Here is an 8,617-nt window from a genome sequence, read left to right as displayed (position 1 = left end):
TTTGGTCTGTTGGAGGTCGTGACCTCTGACCCCGGGTTGCAGAGTCACCTGAGTGTGTGTGCGCGTGTGTGTGCTCACTAACTTCCTTTGCCATTTGAAGTTGTGTGTCAGTGCTCCAGCTGCGAGTCAGGTTTGCTGTGCGTCTGCTTGGTTGCAAGTGTTGAGGGGACTGTGCTTGATGTCTGGGTGTCCGCTCGTGCGTGTGTGTTCCCACAAGGCTTTGTGATTCCTGATCTGTCTGCTGTGTTTTTATTAGATTACAGATGTGTGTGTGTGTGTGTGTGACGGCCAGTCAGGGAGCGCGCGTCCCTTTATAGACTCCAGACAGACTGACACACACCATCATCATCATCATCACCATCATCATCGCCTCCTCCTCAGGGAGCGACTCGACACCGCGGCGGGCTGCAGAGCGTGATCACGTGACACCGGGTACGACTTCTCTTCATCTTGTTTCGCTCGCATCAACATGACAAATGCGGGCTTGTGTGTCCGCCTCGCTCCCCGCGCCAACCATCGCGCTCAATCACGGCGCTTCTCGACTCTTAATCCCATTTCACATTTTAATCCAATTTAGACGAGACGCCGCGGGGCGGAGATCACGTGTCGCCGACGGGCCTCTGTCGCCATCTGGAGTCCGGATCTGAAACTGCAGATCCTGCAGCTCCTCTCAGCAGGTGATTCGGTGGCGGTGGTGACGTCTGCAGCGGGTTCACTGAGGTCAAAGGGCAAATCTGTTCCCCAAGTTGTACAATTATAGTTATTTTTTAGATTGAGCAAAAGTCCAGGAATTTTTTTGTCCTTTAATAATAAAGACGTGTAAAATGATCTATTTATTTTTGGATAATTGAGAAGTTAATAAAAATCTCGAACATAAAAAAGCTGCTTGAAAATAGAATTAAAGCGAAAATGAAGGTATAATTTTGAACGTATGTAAAATAGAATCAATCGCGCTACACAGAAAGTGAAATCTTGTCAGTAAGAACGTGAACCACTGGAGGTCACTATTGTTATATAAATAAACCCTAACAGAATGAGCGTCTCCGTGAAGGTCAACAACCCTAAAACAAGCTGCACAGTCAGTCATTCAATCGTGACTACATTTTGTGAGGGCAAATGGAGAAAAAAAAAACACAATTAAAAGAAAAAATCTTGATAAGAAATGAGGAATTACAAGACATGCTGCAGGCGATAAATGCCTTTGTTGAAGAGAGTCTCATGTTTTGGAAGAGTGTATGATGTTGTGTTGGTGTTTTAACATGTGAGGAAGAGTGGGAGGGTGTGTGTGCACTCAGCAGACACACACGATCAGATGGGTGATGTCTTCATTTCACTCCCATCTGGAGTGTAACGGTGCAGTGACGCACTGGACTGGTTAGAAACACTGTCATCATCATCTTCATCACCACCATCGTGGTTCCTCAGAGGAGACGTCCAGGCGGAACTTGTTGGAGAAACTTGACGTCACATCCCATTGACGTCTCGGTGTTGAGTGCAGCTCATGTGGTTCTGATCTGCGGGCCGTCAGTGGGTCCGTGTTTGTGTCCGGCTCGGCTTGAACGTGTTAGCGACTGCCGTCTTCACGCGCGGGATCTGTGCTGCGGCACTTCCAAAAACAAACACGGGCAGGAGCGGAGAACCCCGCTGAGAGTCAGGACCTGCTCTCAGACGCACTTTTGGGTCAATCACATGACATGGTTTACCACGAGCGGGCTTTTTTTGTGTAACCTGTGACCTCCCACGAGTGAGTTGGACCCCTCCACGTTTCCTGGACCGGGCCTTCACCCCGGGGCTGAACACATTTGCACCCTCGTCGGAGGAAATCTGTTGCGACACAGGCTCACTTCATCAGTCTGAGAGGTCGGCGCAGTGAGGGCCGTCCGTCCGTCCGTCCGTCCGTCCAATCCTCTGCAGTTCATCCATCCAACTTTAGAGCTTAACCAGAAACTCCTTTCATTCAGCACCATTTTTACCTTTTCTTCTTCCATGTATTTATCCATTCATCTTTCCCTCAACCGTCCATCCATCCACCCGAGGTTCATCCTTCCATCCATGTGTGTATTTATGAATGTGTATTCGTCCACCGTTGATGCTTTCATCCTAGTGAACTCAAATTACAGGAGAAGTTTTGGGCCTGAAAAGCTGCTCTCCATCAGAAGTCATCTCATCATGGAGGCCTCACCTCACTGCTTGGGATTCATCACTCAGCGCATCCTTTCATCCTCAGAACAGCCGTTCCTTTGTTGTGGTCTTCTCCTTTGTCCTGATAAAAGCGCGCCCTGCCGTTGGTCTCGACCTATGTGTAACGTTAGAGCGCCCTCAAAGAGGCCGGTCCATATGTTCGGTGGTGTCACATGGGTTCTGTCCTGTTGGCCGGGTTACAGCTGAGATGTTCAGGTGTCCGGCTTCAAGGCCTGTTGGTTGCCATGGAGAGAGGAAGCTCTCTGAAGTGGACCCAAGCTGGACCCGCTCCACTCCCACTCACTGGGACACCTCTGGGAAGGGCAGGCCCTGGTGGGTGGAACTCGAAAGCTGCTGCAGTCAGCCCCCCCCGATGGTCCACAGGACGACCTTGGGACGCACTGAGGTCGGACCTGACCTGATCAGATTTATGTCTTATTCCGGTCGGACAGCTTTGTGGCACTCAAACAGAAACCAAGTCTGAGCACCGAGTCATGGAGGCGGAGTTCAAGGACAGAGTTAGGGTTAATGCTGTTCAACCATGGGACACACCAGGGAGGTCATCTGAGACGCTCTTGGAGTGAGACCTGAGGAACTCACCGGATGCTCTGAAAGAACGATGCTATTCTCCTGAAAGAAGTTCTTCTGGATCAACTCCACCCGAGGAGAGTCCACCTTCCACACGACTGGACGACAGAGATGGCGAGTCCCACCCCGTCCGAGTCCACCTGTGACGTCACGGCTTCTCTTCTTCAGGAGAATCTAAAAGTGCCTGGATGAGTCATGGCTTTCGCCGCTCCCCTGGTCTATGTTTAGCGCTCAGGATCCAGCTGCGGGCCGACACTCAAGCAGCAGCCGGTGCCAGCCGGCTTGTCTGGTCACTTAGATGAGTGCGGTCCTGTAAGTGCGTGCATGAGGCCGGCACAGCGCCATCATTCACAGCGTAATTAAAAAAGCTTTTAAGGAGCCACTAAAGGCGGAGGGGGGCTGGACATAAAGTGATCGACTACAAGTTACCAAACGCACACTTGTGCAAACACAAGCCATCGATCCCATGCGCTGGGAGGTTAATGGTAGAAGTGCTGGAGGCCGTTCCCCGGGGATCATCGCAGCGCTGGCCGGCTTCATGGCGTTTACATGTCTGAGCAGCGTGCTGACTCGGCTTGTTGACCGGGAGCCCCGAGCGGCTGAGGAGTAAACACTCCGCACAGAAACCTCCCTGAAGAACCAACGTTCTGCTGGCGCTGGGACTTCCTCACTCACAAAGGGGGAAAAAGAAAAGATGTTTACGCAATAGCAGAAGATGATTCTCTCTAAAAACGTTACTTTTTAAACTGGAGAGGCAAATATTTTTGAGTAAACGCAGCCTCTGAAGCTTGAGAATCTTTTTTTATTTATCCTCTTTGGCACACTAAAGATCATTGATCAAGTTGTCAAAGCGAAAACCGACTTTTTATCATCATTTTAGGTTTCAATCGTTTTAAGTTTGTGTCTTTGGTGACGTCAACAGGTGCAGCTGCTTTGCTCTTTAGCGCAGCTGAAGTCAATCTTCAATCAGCTCCACTATTTGAACCTTCTCAGCACAGCCACCTGTTTGACTCACACCTCTGCGGCTCCCTGTTGTTTAGCTTGTGTTTTGTTCTTGTTCCTTCTGCTGTAACTGCTCATTTGTGTGTGCTGACTTCAGCTCTAACCTTAGACCATCAGATGAAGGTGGACTCCACACGTCTTTAAGCACACGCTTGACATGAAAAGAAGCAAGAAATGGAACCAATTTCACCACAGAAAACCAGTGTTAACTCATGAGAGACTGTTTTTTGGAGACACCAGTGTAGCTATGAGCAGAGTGTGACACATCACGAGATGTTTGCAGCAGCCGGGCTGTTATCAGTTTTATTTTTATTTTATTTGTGACACTCTGAACTGAATCTCACAAACGGTGCCCAGCAGAGTGTATTGTGTTCACGCCCATTTATGCTCCTGTTACGTACGAAATTGTCCGTTTCAAACAATGTTATAGTCACTGGTCACATGCTGCCACGCATTCTTTACGTTGGGCTGCTGTTCACAATAGATCCACCAGGGGGAGCAGCCCACAGTCAAACGTTTATGATGACACCAAACTCCAAAACAAGTACTGATCTTGTAGCCTGCAAAAGAGGAAAACAGAGGCAGCGTTGCAGGAGGTCGTGGTCAGTGAGGCCATTAAATATCGTGACTGCAGGGCTGAGAATTTCCACCATTGTTCTGTCTTCTTCATGTCTCACTGGAGCAGACCTGGGCAAAGTGTGGCCCGGGGGCCATGTGCGGCCCTCCACTTGTATTTTCGTGGCCCTTTTGACGTCAGACTAAAACTACAACTGAATTTTTTTTTTTTTTTTTTTTTGCCTTTTTTTTCTGTTGTTTGAAGACTAATTTTCTTTTTATTGGTCATTTTTGTGTTTTTCTTGATCCTCAACAGTGAAGGAATATTGAAAATGTATACTGAAATAATTGCCTTTTACACTTGAACTTCTGGTGTGTGTGTGTGTGTGTGTGTGTGTGTGTGTGTGTGTGTGTGTGTGTGTGTGTATATATATATATACAAATAAAATGAAATATTTCAATAGGTTTCATTGTATAAGCTTTGTGGAAATATGAAGGAAATGAACTCGGAGCACGGGCAGCAGGCCCGGTCCAGTTCCGTTCATAACGTGAGCATAGATGGGCCTTTCAGCTGGTGCTGTTCTGCTCCAGGCCCATGAATGACGACAGCCGAACCCGAGCCTTGGTGCTAACGGGCCTGAACAAGCCGGCTCATGTCTCTGACTGAGGGTCCGATCGGGTTTGTGACGCCGAGCGTCTCTGACACCGCCGCTCCATTACGAGCGTGGGATCATGTCGGACCCGGGTTTCCGTGGAGTGGGAATGATTAGCCGGCGCTTAACTGCTGCCAGGTTGTGAAAACATTTGAAAACACTTTTCATTTCCTCTGAGCACCGCAGAGCATCCTCTGCTGCCCTGCTTAGCCCAGGCCTCTGGGGTCACATGTTCAAGACCCCACCAACTCCCCATGCTCAACGGAGCCCTAGCGTGATGTGCCGAGGCTCGCCACGACTGTTCCGCTGATGCCTCAGCAGAACCTTGGCTCCTCCCCTGAGCTCAGGCTGCTGTGGACGGGTCCCACCAGGACCACAAACCCGGGTTCCCCTCTCATCTTCTCCAGATGTCAAAAGCTGCCGACATGAAAAGTGGTTTTAAACACCGCAGTGTTGATTCTTGTCCCACCAAACTTCCCGACTTCTCCGGGTCGCTCTCTCTCTGGACTCGACTTGGAGCTCCGCGACCTCCCGAGGAATCGATCCAGCAGAAGTCGCTCTCATTATATTCATAAGTCGGTCTATTTATGGGCGGCACGCAAGCTGTACAGGCGTAGAAGAGACTTGAGGTGTTGATGGAAGCTGTGAAGAGGTCTGATCTGTGGCGCGTCATTGAGGACGGCCGGGCTGGAAATGTGCGACCGTGCTTGGCTCTCCACACCAAACGCTCAGACTGAAGTGAAGAGTCCTGGTGTTTCATTGATCCCAGTCACGAACAAGAGTGGCTCGTGATGAATGAGCTCAGGAGCCAAGGAAGTTTATTTATAGAGCAGCTGCTTCTCTTCACCACCTGCAGGTAGAAGAGTTCCATCACAACCATTCGTCATGCCGGGCCTTATCAGCTGACCTCTGACCCTCAGCACAGTGCCGACGTTCCGCAAAACACCTGTCGCATTCCGGAACCTTCCAGCTCAGACTTCACATTCTTTACCGCTGTAGTGACGCCGGGGTCCACCAGAGGTGTGTCCCCGTCACTGGCCAGCTCCAACTAGACAGGAAGTGAGGTCACAGGGTCCTGCTCACGGTAGAAAACAACTTGGCTCCTCCCACATCAATGTGCTATCACCAATAAAGTCAAAGAAGTTCAATATTAAAGCCTACGCAACATTTACCCCACAATACATATTTATCGAGTCAGTAACACTGATGTCAAATGTGTATTTTGTCATGCTGAAGATGAAGCGATGACTCACCACCTTTTAAGATGACATCACCCTGCAATCCAACCTTCTCATTAATTTGGAACCCAAAGATGTATTACTATGTTATGATCCATCTGAAGGAAATTCCATGTCCACAGAATATGAATATAATTCCAGGATTATTCAGAGAACTGTGACACGCCCTGCCTGTCGTCTTTTTTTCCTTTCTCCTTTTGACATTGTTGTCTCAAGTTAACTTTCTATTTGTACTGACCTACTGCATATTCTCTACCTGTTTAAGACTATTCTGTGTGTGTTACACTAAATAAGAGAACCAGAAAGAATCAATAAAAAAAATGGAGCACATCAAAACAGAAGGTAATGTTGAAAGGCGTTCTGTAATATATAGTTCAATCTCATGAGTTCAAATAAAAAAGCCAGTGGGGGGGAATCAAAGGTAATTTGCCAAAAAATGAAGCAGTAAATATGAACCCCAAAGAAGAAAAATATTGGAAATATAATGCGTAAAATAAACCCAGCATAACATGAGCAGCCTTGTGAGAGTTTGGCGCTGGCGTTTGTTTACGCGCCGCGGTCACGTGACGTGAGCCAAGGTGACCTCCGGCGGAGCGCGTGTCGCCTGGGTGGCCTGTAAAAAAGCCACGCAGGCTGAACAGGAGAGTATTTATTTACCAAAGTCAGAGTGAGACTCTGGGGCTGTTGTGGGACCCCGAAAGGCGGTGATTTGTCTGGCTAATGCGGCTGATCCTGCTCCCGGAGACGACCGGAGGTCTGCTTCGTCTCCGCCGCTCTAATTCCTTCCAGGCTGCTGTCGGCCGGGGCAGAAAATAATTTTTATGAATCTGTTTTTAAGGACCAGTGATGATGCATTTGGAACACTGAGGTGGCGCCTCCAACTATCAGAGGTCATCCTGTGAAGGTCCCCCATTACTTGCTCCACCACGAGAACCTAGTTAGACGCACTGTTGGCCTGATTCAGTGAAACATCTGAGGCTGTAAACGCCGAGTCAGACGCTCCGCGGGTCCAAAGGGTTCCGCAGAGAAAGCACTATTAAGAGCTTATCTTTGTTCGGGAGCACTGAACTGTCTGTTTAGAGACTGAGCCAGTCAAAGCCACCAGCCTGTGGAGATTCTGTGGCTCTGGTTCCTGATGATCAGCAGGTCTGTTTGCTAGTTTCTCCACGGATTTGTGGGCTTCTGCTGTCGACGTCGGGGTTGGATGATCGCCACTGGCGCTCCAGAAGAAGATTGTTTGTTTCACTGGGTGGAGCACACGCTTATCATCCGGGCGTAGTTCCCGGCGTGATTGAGGAGTAAATTCCAGAACACGGATGAGTCCCAGGTGACCAGACTTCCCACTTATTTCAGCCTTTGTAATTGAACATCGTGTTCCCTCGCTCCAACGTTTGCATGTTCCCCCTCAGCTTGCCTCTTTTGGATGCTCTGGGTTTCTCCCTCATTCCTAAACATCCTGAGCAAAGGTTCAGGAAGTGAGCACTTCAGTTTGTCTCGTCCAGCAGCTCAGGGCCCTGGCTGGCTGGGACAGATGGCGCTCGGAGGAGAAAGGTCTGACAGGAAGAGGAGGAAGGAGCTTTCTTTCCTTCATCGTGCCTCCATCAGTGGTTTTCTCCTCACGCGCTCCTCGGCAGCATCCGGCTCCCGACAAACAAAGACGCAGCTGCTCCGGCTTCTTTATCTCCGACCCGGCTGACGCAGTCCGGCTCCGGAGCAGGTGGCTCAGTTGGACTTCCCACACAGACCCGGTCGGCGAAAGCTTTTTTTTAAATTCCACTTTCTTCTTCTGAAGCTGGACAAACGTCTGGGATGGCTCCCAGTTAGGGACACAGTTGGGAAAACTCTATGCTTCCATGTGAGGCAAAGGCAGCTGGATCCGTGGACCAGCTGGATGAGCCTGCCTCAGCCCTTTACCGGGGCAAGAATCCACCTTCAGAGCGATCTCCCCTGGTGTCTCATTACCACATTCCTGTGCCGATCCTACACACGATGGAACAAGAAAGCAGTCTCAGCAGTCCTGCTACTTGAGTGCGTTCCTGGGGTTTCTTGAGGGACCATTTCAGATGATGGTTCTGGGTGACAGCCTTTGGGAGCTCCATGAGTTGGTTCACCGAGGGTACGTTTTTATGGGTGAGTCTGCGTGTGCAATATTGGGTTTCCACAGGAGAACCAGGTCGAGGAACGCTCTCTGAAGGGCCTCTGAGTCAGAAGAGGAGCCTCAGCGGAAGTTTACGGAAGCAAAGACTTGGTCCTTCATCATCCACCTGAACCTGTCGTCCTCGCTCCTCTCTTCCCCCCGATCCGTTTCCTGGCTGTCACAACAGCGCGGCGTCTGCTGTAAACACACGTGCGGCTCGCAGGAAGTGGCTCGGTACGTGTCGGCCGGGTCCTTCTGTTAAT

This window comes from Synchiropus splendidus, chromosome 19, assembly GCF_027744825.2.
Source record: "Synchiropus splendidus isolate RoL2022-P1 chromosome 19, RoL_Sspl_1.0, whole genome shotgun sequence".
Classification (NCBI taxonomy): domain Eukaryota; kingdom Metazoa; phylum Chordata; class Actinopteri; order Syngnathiformes; family Callionymidae; genus Synchiropus; species Synchiropus splendidus.
This window is presented reverse-complemented; position numbering follows the sequence as displayed.